General features: G+C 35.9%; 2 long non-coding RNA genes and 1 pseudogene across 3 annotated transcripts in view; 2 read left to right on the top strand and 1 right to left on the bottom strand.

The window, feature by feature from the left end:
* Window positions 1-102: 102 nt before the first annotated feature.
* On the top strand, window positions 103-4,641 carry LOC105428777 (lipid storage droplets surface-binding protein 2-like; annotated as a pseudogene). The gene is made up of 4 exons (XR_016138064.1): window positions 103-514; window positions 1,178-1,534; window positions 1,861-2,148; window positions 2,482-4,641. The product of XR_016138064.1 is annotated as a lipid storage droplets surface-binding protein 2-like (transcript).
* A 549-nt stretch (window positions 4,642-5,190) lies between these two features.
* LOC148937656 (uncharacterized) lies at window positions 5,191-7,146 on the bottom strand. The gene is made up of 2 exons (XR_016138065.1): window positions 6,930-7,146; window positions 5,191-5,799 (listed from the first exon to the last, which is right to left on the bottom strand). It is a non-coding gene; the product is annotated as an uncharacterized LOC148937656 (long non-coding RNA).
* An 89-nt stretch (window positions 7,147-7,235) lies between these two features.
* The window catches only part of LOC148937655 (uncharacterized), a 37,836-nt gene continuing 30,695 nt past the window's right edge, over window positions 7,236-14,376 (top strand). Inside the window, exons 1-2 of the long non-coding RNA XR_016138125.1 lie at window positions 7,236-7,374; window positions 7,456-7,532. This is a non-coding gene — a long non-coding RNA (uncharacterized LOC148937655). The remainder of the gene's footprint in view (window positions 7,375-7,455; window positions 7,533-14,376) is intronic.

Here is a 14,376-nt window from a genome sequence, read left to right as displayed (position 1 = left end):
TTTTACTGAATATTGTTTCAATCAATATTTTGTTCAACGACTATCTCACTTCTCATGTTACCGACGCACGATGGTTCAAAATGAAACTACTATTATACTGTTGAGAAACTTGACAGTAGCGGCGTAATCTTGTGGCAAACAGCTGTATCTCCGCTCAATATCGGGTGGTGAAAAATAAGAAGGGAGCAAAATCTCGTTAGTTATACGTAAAAGTATATAAATAATTGAACTTGCGGTCGCCCGTTGGAGTAAATAAATTTCGCAGCAAAATGAGTCAGGGATCAAAGTACAGCGGCTGTAATGCTTGAAGAGAGGGATAGCGAAAGAAAGAGAATAAAAGAAAAAGAGTACAACAGAGAGGCAGGAACATACACAGCTGTAGGGTGACTGAAGGGAAGCTAGCGTCTAGTCGCGACGATCGCGTTGGGTAAGTGTCAACCGAGCAGTTTTGCTTTATCGCATCACGTCGATCGGGGCCACCTGTCAATTCATGGCCGTGGCATTGATCTTGGAGGTTCAGATTGTATATTTCTATAACTGTACACTTGCTCGCACATTCCCATCGATCGGACGCGCGAACAATGAGACGTAGTAATCCGCGCGCATTCCTACGGCGCTCGCCGATGCTTTGTGCTCCAATCACGTCCTGATATTAGCTCTCGCTCAGTGTATTTAAACGTACATTTTCTTCTCCTCCGAACGCCGTGCGCATCTCGCTTGAATCGCAATTCATGTATAAGCGGAATGTGCTAATGGATATTCTGAATTGGTATTTATCACTGAGTCACAATATATACCTTAATGTAATAATGACAATTATGATGCAATGTCGATGACAAGAAATGTTTTATCGAGTGTTAAATATCGGAGCAAAGGACAACTGCATCTATATTCATAGAATATTTATCTCTTTTTTTTGTTATATTTAGTGTGAATTTTTTATCTATATATATATATATATATATATATATATATATATGTGTGTGTGTATGAAGATCATAATGGCTCTTGTGTCTTTTTCTCACATATTTCTTAATGGAAAGAATTCGTTGAACAAAATTCAATTTCATTTATAATCACTTCAGTTTATACAATGGTCTTGCTGCATTTATTAAAATTATTATTAAAACAGATATTTAATTTTTATTAAAATTACATTAATACCTTCTTGTTACAGATTATACAGTGAAGAGGTTATTTATTTTATCTATGAGAAAGAGATTCCGATTTAATCACAGCCATGGATACGGATCAATTTTACCGAATTCAAGCTGTCGATCGTGCACGTAAAATACCTAGTGTGAATTACTTATGGGATAAATCCACAGAAGTGTACGAACGTGTAAAAGGCACAAACACGTTTGTAAATTGGGCCTTTGACACCGTTGAAAGTGTAGTAAATACAATGATAGAGAAGTCTCTGCCAGTCGCTAAATTGATGGAAAAACCAATTTATACGTTAGATAAGACTCTATGTCAGGGTATCGATTTTGTTGAAATAAATCTGCCAATAATTAAAGAAGAACCCAAACAGGTAATATATGTATATAATATACTTAATGTATTTGTAATTGATTCTGGGATATCAATTAAAAAATTTCTTTTAATATATTCAAATATCATAGCTATATTTAAATATCATAATTATTACCAAATATTTAAAAAAATAATAAAATAGCGTCCAACACACTGTTACGCTTGATTTTATGCTTAACTTAGAGTACTTGATACTTATTAAATGTTTATTATTATTAATTGTTTTTTTTCATTTAAAAACTACTATCTATATTATAGATTTTAATTATTTGATTTTAGATTAACATAAAAATATGTTTATTTTTTATTTTCTTGCGTTTTCAGATATTGAATCGTACGAAATCTATAGTATCTGAACGTCTCCGTCCTGCGCGGTTAAAACTTTTACAGATTTAAAGCAGGAAACAAAGCAGAGAGTAAGGGTTATGACTTTACATACATATTACAAGGTTCATTACTTACGAATCTATAGTTGGCAACAAGCCGACAAGGTCATGTCAACTGAAACTGGTATCAATATTTTAAAGACTGTTGATAATACTACTGATTTTGCGGAAGTCATGTTAGACAAGTATCTACCTCCGCCAGAGGAAGAAATTCATACTGATACAGGTAATGTACATTTCTTTTTCTAGTTTATGTAGCTGATTTTAAAATACGTTTTTAGTAATTTTGTGTATAAAATGAAATATATATATATATATATATATATATATATATGCGTTATAAAGAAGAAAAAAGAAATTAAAAAGGAAGTTATTGTATACACAAAAAAAAAATAACAATCAAAAAAGAATGTTCAAAGATGCTTTATAAATGCAAGCTTATACGTTCTGCAATCAAATTTACATAATATACATAATTTATGCATAAAATTATGCAATAAAATTATTAATCAGAAGGTATACTTTCTCTTTGATAATTCTAGTAAATTTATATTTACAGAACGAATGTGTAGCGAACATGTTAAGTTGCATCATACAATGGAAAGACTAAGCGAATTCAGCACTCGAGCATCAAGACGTATTTACTATGCGTTAATGGAGAGGGTGCAACATATGTATAAAATAGAAATACTTATTTTGGTATTACATGCGCTCATAGTCATCCAGGCAATCAAGTTCTTGGATACGGTAATGAGTTTTATATTTAAATTATTCAGCGATTGTCTTTTTTCGTCTTAGGGACACGCTCTAGTCTGTTTTAATCGCGTATGCAACAGCATTTAAGAAATCAGACTATTTTTTATCATTTTTACACGAAAATTACGACATCAGTATATTTTACTTGCAAACTGCGAATTTTACTTAATACGGACGTTGTGAAACGTGTGACCATTCGCAGAATAATTTCACGGTCCAAAATAGATTAAAAAAAAGCTGCGCTCTCAGCCATGATATATGGCAACGTTTCTCATGATATTTCGCATTTGCACATTTCCGACTTCTTAAATAATCTTCCAACCACCGTTGGAAGATTTAAAAGAAGAGTAATCTGATTATTTTTTTATAGAATAAAGTAAATGTCCCTATATTAAAGAATTTTGTAGATTTTTTTTTTTAAATATGCAGGATGTTCTAATGCTCTTTTTCTTTCAAACATTGCAAACATCGGAAACATTGAAACCGAAACTAATTTTCAAGCATAACTAAAATTTAAATAATTCTGTTTGTTCAAGAAATTGAGATTTTGAGTCATAAATAAAAAAATAATTAAAAAAATTTTAATATATAAGAAAATAGATAAGAAAATCCAAAAACTTAAATGAATTATTTAATAAAACGGAATTTAATAAAAAATTTATTACTAAAATGCCTTAACTTATTTAATATTAAAAATAAAATAATTATGAAGGCATTATTGTGTATATATTTATAACATCCTATATATTTGAAATTGTTTTTATTTTATCATGTTTTAAATGCACAAAACAGATTAAAAATAAGAAGAAATATCCCTGTGCAAGCATTTAGTTTTATATTTAATATTTTATACTTAAAAACTATGTATTGAGATACACATATACACATTTTTTTATCTAGTTAGTAATGTTTATTCAGATTGTTAGATTATATATTCGCAAGGATGAATCATCAAAGCAATTATCGTTGTTCTTATTTTGAGAATATAGCACGATATTTTTCGGAAAGATTTATCCGTACTTTCATTAGATAGAACTGCACTTTTCATACCCTGTTATCATGTGACAGGCATGTATTCGAAAGATACAGTTCTCGTATATGAACGCTGAACGCTTAATGATATCTCATTTCTATTGCTTTTTTTATTATTTAAATTTACACGTAAGGCTTTTTTACACAACTGGGCTATTTAATAAAGTGTGATGTTGTTCTTGAGCAAAGTCAATTTTGAATAGATAGCTAGCGACCAGTTAATCTAGATGTTAGTATCCTGATGCAATAAAATATATGTCTAATATGTTAGTAATAATTACAAATGTTAAAGGAGTTGAAAATTGATATTTTAACTGTAACGACTGTGATGAAAGGAATGACTTTAATTTATTCTCATTTTATGTCATGTCGTGTTATTCTGATTTAAATAAGACAAATGTGAATAAATTGAGCATTGCAAATCGATAAGATTTTTTACTTGTGGTAATAACAAAGCAAAATTATAATAAATATAATATGTACAAAAATATATATAATATGTTACATATGATAATGTAAAAAATTAATAATTAGAGTGCAATAGTTTGTGAAGTATTAAAACAATATAAATTTTATATCTGTTTAAATATTTTTTCCATAAATCTCTTTCTTATTCTAAATTTAATAATTTGTCTCTCTTGCAAGATAACACTGATAATGAAATAGTAAAGAGATTTGATTTAATTTAATTAATGACACATGCAAAATAATTATCTTAACAGTCGAGGGAAAACTTTTCGTTATTGAACATCATAAACTTCCGCACTCTATTTATAATAAAACGACGAGCGACTTATAAGCGAGCAGACTGCATATAATTGTATGTGACATTAATGATGATGTGCAAATCTGCAATTGTTTTCGTTTTCTGTACTTACTAATGCATTTGTATAAATGATTACATATAAAAGATGTACGTTAAAGCATCGTACTGCCATCGAGATGTGTTTATTTATCCTGTGTCCATTAAGATCATTAAGGCGAAATAGACATAAACACAATCGATTTAAAAATCCGGCTGCGTGTGCTTTTTCAACAAGCTATTTCTCAAAGACACTCAAGCCGCGAGATAAGGGGCTGCCAGGGCGTTGAAGAAACGAGAGTATATTTTTCTGATGTCAGTGTGGGAGCATTTATCACGTCCCTTCCTGCGATCCGCGGAAAACCGGGATGAAGCGATGCGATGGCATTGCATATACGCGCGGAACATCCGGCGAACTCACACGAGAGAAGATACGCGCACATAGAGTTGCCGGCGAATCTGATGATACGATGGCAAAAATCTTTTACTCACGTCCTTTATCTCACGTAAATTTTTCATAACCACTTCACACTTAATTTTATTGCAACCCAAGTTTTAGAAGAATATGATTCGAGATTAGCACGGAGAGCTTCCATGAGCATCTTTCATCAGTAAAAGATTGCTTCATATTTTGTCAGAGAAGCATTGGAAGCGATAAAAATTTTTTTAATAATATACGTTTCAATCTTACTTAATCAAAATTAATATATTTTTTTATCATCTATTTTCTCTTTCTTATGTTACTTAACAGTATGCCCAAGTATTATAATAATTAAGCTGTCTATAATAATTATTGATTCATTATTTAGGGATAAATTTAGTCTAAAGCAAAATATATAAAAGTGCGGAAAAATTTTACTCATTACAACATCGACTTCCTGTAAAAATATAAATATTTCTGTTTTTATTCACAGACATTTCTAACGTCCATATAAAATGCATCTGACAGGTATTTATGCCAGATGCATCCGCTTGCTTGTCACTTACTTATTAAAGTTTATTCTTTATTACGTCGTGTAAAACGCTACTAGTGTACTAGTGTGTCCATGGTTTATGTGTATGTAACAGACAATATAACGTCACATTAATCATCGAAAGTCAACGCGCGTTTCTCTATGCCTCTTAAAACGTCATCCTTCCTGCCGGCCCCATCACAGCGTGTGCATTTGCGAATGGACGAACGTCTTTTCATTAACGTGCTCGCAGATAATCCTGACATACTACTGCTTGGATGCATGCGATGCGCGCTGCAACTTTCTCGAGGAATGCGGTTTGATGGGTGTAGCGCTGCGAAAAAGAGAAAGAAATGACCATTTAATGTTGAAGGCGCAATGCCTACGCATTACACTGAGTTGTAACGTATGTGAAAGGTACTTCAGAAATTGGAAATAGGATCTTGAATCACAAAGCCAAGCCTTACAAATTTCTTGCTCCAATTTTGTGTATTCGATATTGGAAAAATCGCCAATCACTTTAAATATTTATTATGAAATTAAAGTAAATACGGAAATAAAATCTTTTTATTTTTGTATTTAAATTTTAATAAAGATGTTGTTTAAAAATGAATAGAAAAGCTATTTCGGAAAAGACTACTTGTTTTTATTTATTATATCACTAAAAAATGCCAGTGTAAGTAAAAGAATATTTTATTGAACTTTTAAAGTTCAACAATCGCGGAGAATGTTTCAAAAATTTTTAAACTTACAGTACTGTTCCTTTGCTTCGATATTTCCGATAGTTTCAAAATTATTGATTTTGAAGCCCTTTTGTTCACCCGAGATCCTCTGAATGCGCGCAACTGCGCTCGTATAGCCATAAATTCTTAGACCTTCATAAAGTTTGAAGACTTTCAAGATATGTCGAGACTTTAGCGCCATCGATACTTTACAAAAGTTTCAAAGTGTGTTACTGCTAAAAATTTCTTTTTTAATTCTTTGGGGATCAATATCCGCAAAACTTCAAACAATTCTACGAAACTTTTAACGTATTTTCGATTTATATGATGCGTTAAGAATTCTTCAATACACGTCTTATAAATATTAATTTAATCTTGATTATTCAGATTATTTATTATTTAAAATAAATATCACAATTAAATATCATAATTAAATATCAAATTGGACAATATTAAAATTAATGCAACATAACGTCTGTTGATTTTAATGTTTAAAAAACGTTAATTTATTTTGTAAAATAGAGATAAAAAATAATTTTAACATTTTTTTCTTTATTCTTGCGCGCTTTAAGATATATGATACGGCAAAATAAAGGCACAAAAACGCAGAACAGTCCAATTGTTCGCCGCAGACACTTGGCGTACATGGTCGACGGTTCGACATCGACGCTAAAAAACATCGAGAACAAGTCGCGGTTGTCGGGTGTGAGTAAATCATTTTATCCTGCACAAAGATACCTACGAGTTACGAACGCACGTGTTCGCGAATTTTCGCTGGTCGCGTCGCAGCCTCGTAAACAGCTTCTTGCCGAGGTACGAGCGTTCTCTCGGTGGCTGCGGGCCGTTTTAGAAACTATAATGGATTATGGAAGGCGGTCTCTGGCTCGGCTGGTGGTTGGTTATACAGGCAGCAAGGAGGGTTTCCGTACCCGCTGAAAGATCTATGGCGGGGTGGTAGATAAGCTATGCTTCATAAGCAGAGATGTTATCTTCATAAAAGCCGCAGGTCGATGCCTTCTTCCGCCGGTAGTCGGGGTCGTATCGCGCGCTATGTACGACGTGTACATCACGAGATATGCTATGTTGCGTACCTATACAGCTATTTATACTCCGATATACGGATGCGAGTATATGCCGGGTAAACAGTACGCTGATGGATCTTCCTAAGCGACTTGAAATTGATTTTTGTACGATATTTGTCCCTCGTATGTGGATCACACTTGTATCTTGTACATTTATGTTTATTTTATCGAAAACATCATTTTCAGAAATACGTCGCTAGGAAAGATTTCACGTGACGATGCTTGGAACAATTTTCGGAGCGTACCTCGTACATCGGAAAAAGGTAAGTCACTCTCTTCGCGCGATCGTAGTCACTTCACTTTGTCTAACAAAGAAGGGAGTGAGGTAACTAATCTTCCATGAATTCTTCCGGTTCGCCATGCAATTCTTTTCCCATCGCCACAACTGCACTGGCGCCTGCGGCCGTGTCATTTATCGCACGTGCCGCGCGATGAAATAAACTTTTGCAATTTGCAACCTGTGGCATCCTTTATCCGACCGTCGACTTTACTGTAAGCACGTAACGCGGATATTTCATCGCGCTCTTACTCCAACGGTGTCCTTTTTGTGCCGCGGCGCGACCGACAATCGCTCAAAAAGCATCGGTACAGTTCTTGGACAGAGTCCAACGGCTGGACGGAGAAATTGGTTCCAGCGCGAAACCGCGAAGCTCGCGGTAAATAGTCGTATTTAAAGAAAAAGCCGAGCGGCGATAAATGTTTCAACGAACGATGCTTGCGATGCCGGGACCGGGATTGCTGGCTTCCAAACTGTCCTTTTAGCTACCGGCCAGCTTGGAAGTGTCAGTGAAATTTTAATAGATGAGAATTTTTCGCATCGCCGGAACTTTTAATGAACCGCAAGCCTGTCGACGCTACCTCCGTAAAGTAAGAATGCTTATACATTTTCCGGGGACATCGACACAATCTGTGGAAACATGCGCAAAGTTCTTCTTCGTGATTACGCATATTTCAACTCCTATTTCTCCTAATTAATTTGCTTTATACAGAAATTTTAACTACACGCTATTACATATTTTTTTATGTTAATAATTCAGAAAGTTTTATGATTAAGAAAAAAATGTAATATTTTAAAAAATTTTTTTATATTTTCTTATGATTTAGAAACGTTACAGCTAGAATATTTCCCCTTTTCTCTCTTCCGTTGTTGATTTACGTATTCATATGATGCAAAAAATATTTTTTTCACATAAATACATATTGCAAAATTGCAATATATCGCATGACAGAGAGTTAGTGTCGGCAATTACACTCCATATTTTGCCTGCCATATTTTTCCATCTCTCTATACGCTCAAAGACGCCGGTTGTGTAGTGCCGTACTTATGAATATGCTATTTTCCAGTACGGACGCGCATACTATGTTTATTCCCGGGTGATCAATACTGGATGCAACGGCCGAGTCGCTCGGAGTTAGAATCGATATCCTATCGTGCTTTTATCGCGGATCCGGTAATACCTCCAACGCGTTTTTCGCAAACGCAGTAATGCGAATTCGATAACGTCGAAGAAAACCCGGCACGGGTTACATATGTCTGCGTGGGTCACGCTTTTGCATTGTAACATTATCAATCATTTCGTTAGACCACTATTTAAACTGTGGAAATACAAGCGTGTTATATTAAGGAAACTACATAAAAATTGTAAAATTGAAATGTAACGTCATATATCAATTAAATAAATCGTTTTATCCCCGAAATATACCCGTGTATCAAGGAAAGCGTGTATAAATAAAACATATTTTTTTTTTAATCAGAATGAAGGCAAATTCAATGAAAAGATTGATGCAATTACAGTTTTCCACTAATAAATATCATACGTTTTATTGTTTACGCAGACGGATCTAATTCTGGTTTTGCTTTGATGCAAAAAATCTGATTTACCTATTCTACCGCACATTACATAGCTCCCACGTTAGCAATTAATGTAATTACGTTTCCCGTTCTATTGCTCATATGCGTTAATTACTAGCAATTAATATAAATTGTAATATTTCTCGATCCGAATGATTGGAAAGTGATTCAGCGCGGTGCAAAATTTTAAACATTATAAACATTGACAAGTAATTAATTACACGAACAATCAGTGCATTAGCACGCAAATAACGTTCGATCCAATATATGTCTCTCTGAGGCAAAAGCATCGTGGGGTGAAGCAAGAATCTATTCACTCGCGATTCACCTGCTTCCCCGGCGTGACCTTTTTTTAAAGAAGAATAGTTTAGTTCCGCTGTGAATGTGTAATTAAAATTTGCACGGCTTGCGGTTATTACGCGGGGAATCCGTCGACACGTAAAATCATGCAAAATGTCCAGCGTAAAAGCTTCACCGTCAGCTCGTCTCCGAACAGCGCACGGTTAATGCACTGGAAGTGAAATAGCAGCTGTCCCAATTTGAATTCGGAAGTAATACGAGCGCGCGCTGCTAGGAACCTGCTAGGAGACAAACGTCGTTAAACTTTACGACAGTAAAAAGGAAAGAGAAAATACGTATAAAAGCGTGCGGAATATATCGGTGAATAAAAATTCTGGGGCTTGTTTGTCGTTTGCGCGGATACCGGAAAAGTACAATTTGGTATATATGGAACGACGTAGTCGCGATCATTATACATTGCCTATGCGAAGGCGAGATCGATTTTTTTTTTGTTTCGTTTATAGCAGCGTTAAATTAATTGCACATTTCGCGTATTATCGACGAGCCTAATGAAAGTACTTTAAGTCTTCTACGAAAGTACTTTCCGTCTTTTATATCCCATTTCTGCGCCCTGACAGTGCTACGCGTACTTTCACCGCGACAAATTGTGAGGATCGATAGATGTCTCTCAACCCTCTGTGTGCGCCCTGCGCTTCCCTGCACCCTCCCCCCTCTCTCTCTCTCTGTCTCTCTCTCTTCACTATTTAATATTTATTTATTCAAATATTCGTCGTGGCCCGTTTCCACGTGTGCGCAACGTCGACGTCGACGGCGATACTCTGTGCCGTGACATTCGCCGCGTCGACAGAATTTTACATTTTTTTCCATGGACTTGGGCTTATGGTCACGTCGACGCTTTCCACCCGTTTCGTTTTGCGATTAATGCGCGACGCAACACATATTCGCGAGGTGCGAAATATGTAAAATCCCGTGGCGATCGTCGATTTTAAGATCGTCGCATCGCTGCTTCTCTCTTCCCTTTATTCCAATATCTTACTCGGAATGTTGTCCTCTGTTTACTTAAAATTTGCCGTTTCTCTTTAAACTTTGTAATTATATTTAACTTCGTATCAGGCATGCAAAAAGAGTTTACTGGCCGAGAAAACCAGGCAAACATCAGGAAGTTTTCGAACTCTATTCGTTTCTAGCAACTTGCCCTTTAATTTCCTTAACAGTCGCGAATTGATTTACAACTTGGCTCTTTGTATCTAAGTAAATAAAATTCCGACATTATAGGATTAATAGTTTCCGCAGGGTGTTGCATCTTTTTTAACGAGGGTCGCGCATGAGATGCTTTCCGCGTTCAACTTCGCAACTTTCGACGACGTTAAAAACGTTATTAGGGCTGCTATCACTTAGTCGGGCGCGAACTTCCGCGCGTAAAAACTCACGATCGACGACTCGCGTAAAGTCGCGACGGCGAAACCGATGAGGGAGGAGAAACTTTCTTGTCGCTTCTCCTATTCACAAGCGTTTCCATGGGTGCGGTATCGCGTCATCGCCGTTATCGGAAACCTTTAACGGGCCTTTGGGTCTGTTAGGAGTGACGCCTGTATTAATTTGTTCCTGTGACTGCGGCGGAGAGCTTTCGGGAAAGGGAGAAAAAACAGAAGGGATGGAATGGGGATGTAGGGAGTTGCTGCAAGATTCGTGGAAGAAGCTTGGGCGACGGCCGCGAGCATTTCCGCAGACAATTTATTTGGCCGGTCGGAACGATCAAACTTTTTCCTCGAAACCATGTGAAAAATAACACCGCCAAAAGTCCTGCTGGAACAACGGGACTATGTCCGGCATCCGCTCGACGCCGCGCGGCGCAATACGACCGACGAGCGACGAGGAGGAATGAAAGGCAACCATAAACCTGAGAAACGAAACTCCCCTTGACGGCTTTCGTGGTTTTCGTCGTTTATCCCCCGAGTCATTTCATCTCAAACTACAAGGGAGAAATCGTGATAACTTTGGCGGGTATCAAAGACGCATATAGCTTTGGTTATATGTTTCGATCTTCATCCCTTTCAGCAGGAGCGAGATTTTATTCGTTTAATTTTATTCCAGCCAGTACAAACATTTGTTAGGAATTGTTAAGAAGTTATTATATTATTTTAACGAAAAAAACTATTTTATTCTCATTTACATATATTTATTCTAATTTTTAAATAATTTAAATAATTTAATGATGATGATTTGAATAATAAATATTATTGACATTGTTCATGAATAATTTAATTAACAATTTATAATATTAATTATTTAATTTATTTAATTAATTTTATATTTAAGCAAATTTGATTTATAAATGTTTTAATAAAATAATAATTTTAGATTTATTTTTCAAATTAATATTTTATTTGTAATTATAACATTTTTAAAATAGATTTATTGAAAGGCTACAATATATTTACATTAATTAATTTAAAACATTTCTTTTGATAAACAAGGACAAATAAAATTGTTTTATTTTATTCATGTAGTCGTACTGTATGCTCCAAGTTTATCTTTTTAAAAGCTATAATTTCGCTAGTACACGATTATTTCGCGCAATAGGTTACAACATCGCGATTCGTAACGACTCAACGCGCCGCAATAACGGACTGTAATTTTATTTACGTGAATCGCGCGGGCGCAGCTTTATTTATCGACGCGAAACTCAAGTACGCGCGCCGCGTTCTCGCCCGTCACTTCCAATCTCAGGATCCGCGGCCGGCATTAAAATTTTATCCGCGGCGCGAGAGAGCAATTACGCGGGGAAAAGTTAAAAAGTAATGTTACAGCGAGACCAGAAGTCCCCGCAAGAATGGCGCGTAAACTTCTTAATCATGTTATCCGAGGAAATACGCATCCAGCTACATTATTTAAGACAGCACGGTTGATTGCGCGAGCCAGCATCTCGCCAGGATTGGATACCACTTCCTCCAAGTGCTGTTACAACTCCACCGATGCAAAACTGTTGTTGTCGAGCGGAAAACTCCCCCGCGACTATGACTAAATTGCATCCGATGGTAGATGTGACGTAAAAAAAAAAAAAGGAAAAAATACTGAATTTCCCATTCTCTCTAAATTACCTTTTTTTCTGTGCGTTAAAACCGTAATAGCTTTGCGAATTAAGATGATCCATCAAGGGTGAACCGGTATAAATTCGATTTTACGCTCAACGTCGCGATTGCGCGAGAGCCAGCGAACATTTCCTCTGATTGTCGAACTACCAAGTTTCGTGCACGGCACAATATATAGTTCCTGTATATACTTCGCAATGTACTTCGTGATGGAGGCTCTTTGACGCACGGTCGTTAAGCACGTAGCAAGCCGAGGTATGTTCGACGAGGAACAACGATCCGATGAAATATTCTCGCGGCGCGGCGTCTCGTTACCGCGTTGCTTCATTCTCCCGCTGTTTCCACGCTATTCTTGATTCTTATATACCGGTGCTCCGCGCACCAGTCTGCATTACGAAATTAAGTCCGAAGAGCCCGAGAGGCGGCAAAGGCATCCGACGATTTCCACTTTCTCGCCATTAGCCGGTGTACCTGGCCGATCGATAGGGAACAGAACGGATCTCATCGTTTTCTATTTTTGCCAGGCGTCCAATCACTTGGCAGTGCACGATTGGTACTTACTTAATGACCCGATGGCTTCTTTCCAATATTTTCACGAAATTAGGAATTGTACGCGCGCAGAAAATTAAAGACCGGACAATTTTCATCGATAAAAACCAGGTTTTTATAAATAGACATAAATTTCCAGGCGATATATTGAATTCTTTGATCGATTTTAATCGATATCGAAATATTTGATTAACGAATTGCTATAGAATCGCTATAGAATCGCGAACTGCGATAGAATCGTTATAAGTCTGCTAAAGATGAAGTGGCACGTAGTTGGTAGTAAAAAAATTATTTGAATGTATTCCATATATAAAAATTTAGCAATCAAGATTCTGCTTGCCGAGGAATTTGTTATGATTCTATTTTTTATGTTTGGGCTAACTATACAATAGGGCGCGGCCTTTGTTTATACTCGACGAGTATTGTGTACGCGCGAGCAGCGCGTTATCATTCAACCATCGACGCTCGTGCGGGCAAGTAACGTTACATATCGCTCAGCGTATCTTCACATTTTCTTTTCGAAACGAGGTCGTGACGAATTCTAGATGACGAATTCAGAATCGATGCATCTTACGATGCGTGTTATAATAAACGTTGATAGCTCACGAGTTTTTTTTCGAATTTATATGTATTAAAAGACGACTTGTTTTATTTGAATATTCCGGATACTGACTCGTATGATCATTCATTGATTAACGCTTATTTTTTGAAGCAAAGTGATAATTTATTTGTAAACGATACGGCCTATTGCCTTAACATGACGGAAGGGCTGCGTATTCCGAGGGATTTTCTCTAATGATCTAATTCGAATATCTTTAACGTTGTGTATAAATTCTCCTAGAATGGAAATTTCTCTGCTTTATTTTTATCATTCATATGTCAAAGAAAAATAAAACAATGCTTACAGCGCATGAGTGTCCAAACTCACTCTAAATGAAAGAGCAATGTATGTATAATAGAGATTTAGAAGGTAAAATATAATGGTTATATTATTTAATCATTATCGAAAGATGCTATAACGCTTCATTAACGCGGAATTAAATTTGATTTGATTAAATTTGATTTATAATATGTGTTGAGTTTCGTCGTAGCCAGACTATTATTGTTGTAGCCTTGAATTTACGCCCCGCGGCTGGGTCAAGTTTACGATAGCGCGTACATGTTTACGAGCGTTCCACGCACTATCATTCAATCATTGACATTCGTATGGGCAGGTAGCAAAAAAAACACACTGCTCCAGATTAGCATTTCTTCAATGCTGAATGAAATTGATAGGAAATTTTCCTATCTAATGAATGCTTAGTAACTGCTTAG

Source organism: Pogonomyrmex barbatus, unplaced genomic scaffold, assembly GCF_055798465.1.
Source record: "Pogonomyrmex barbatus isolate J1 unplaced genomic scaffold, ASM5579846v1 scaffold12, whole genome shotgun sequence".
Taxonomy (NCBI): Eukaryota; Metazoa; Arthropoda; class Insecta; order Hymenoptera; family Formicidae; genus Pogonomyrmex; species Pogonomyrmex barbatus.
This window is presented reverse-complemented; position numbering and strand designations above follow the sequence as displayed.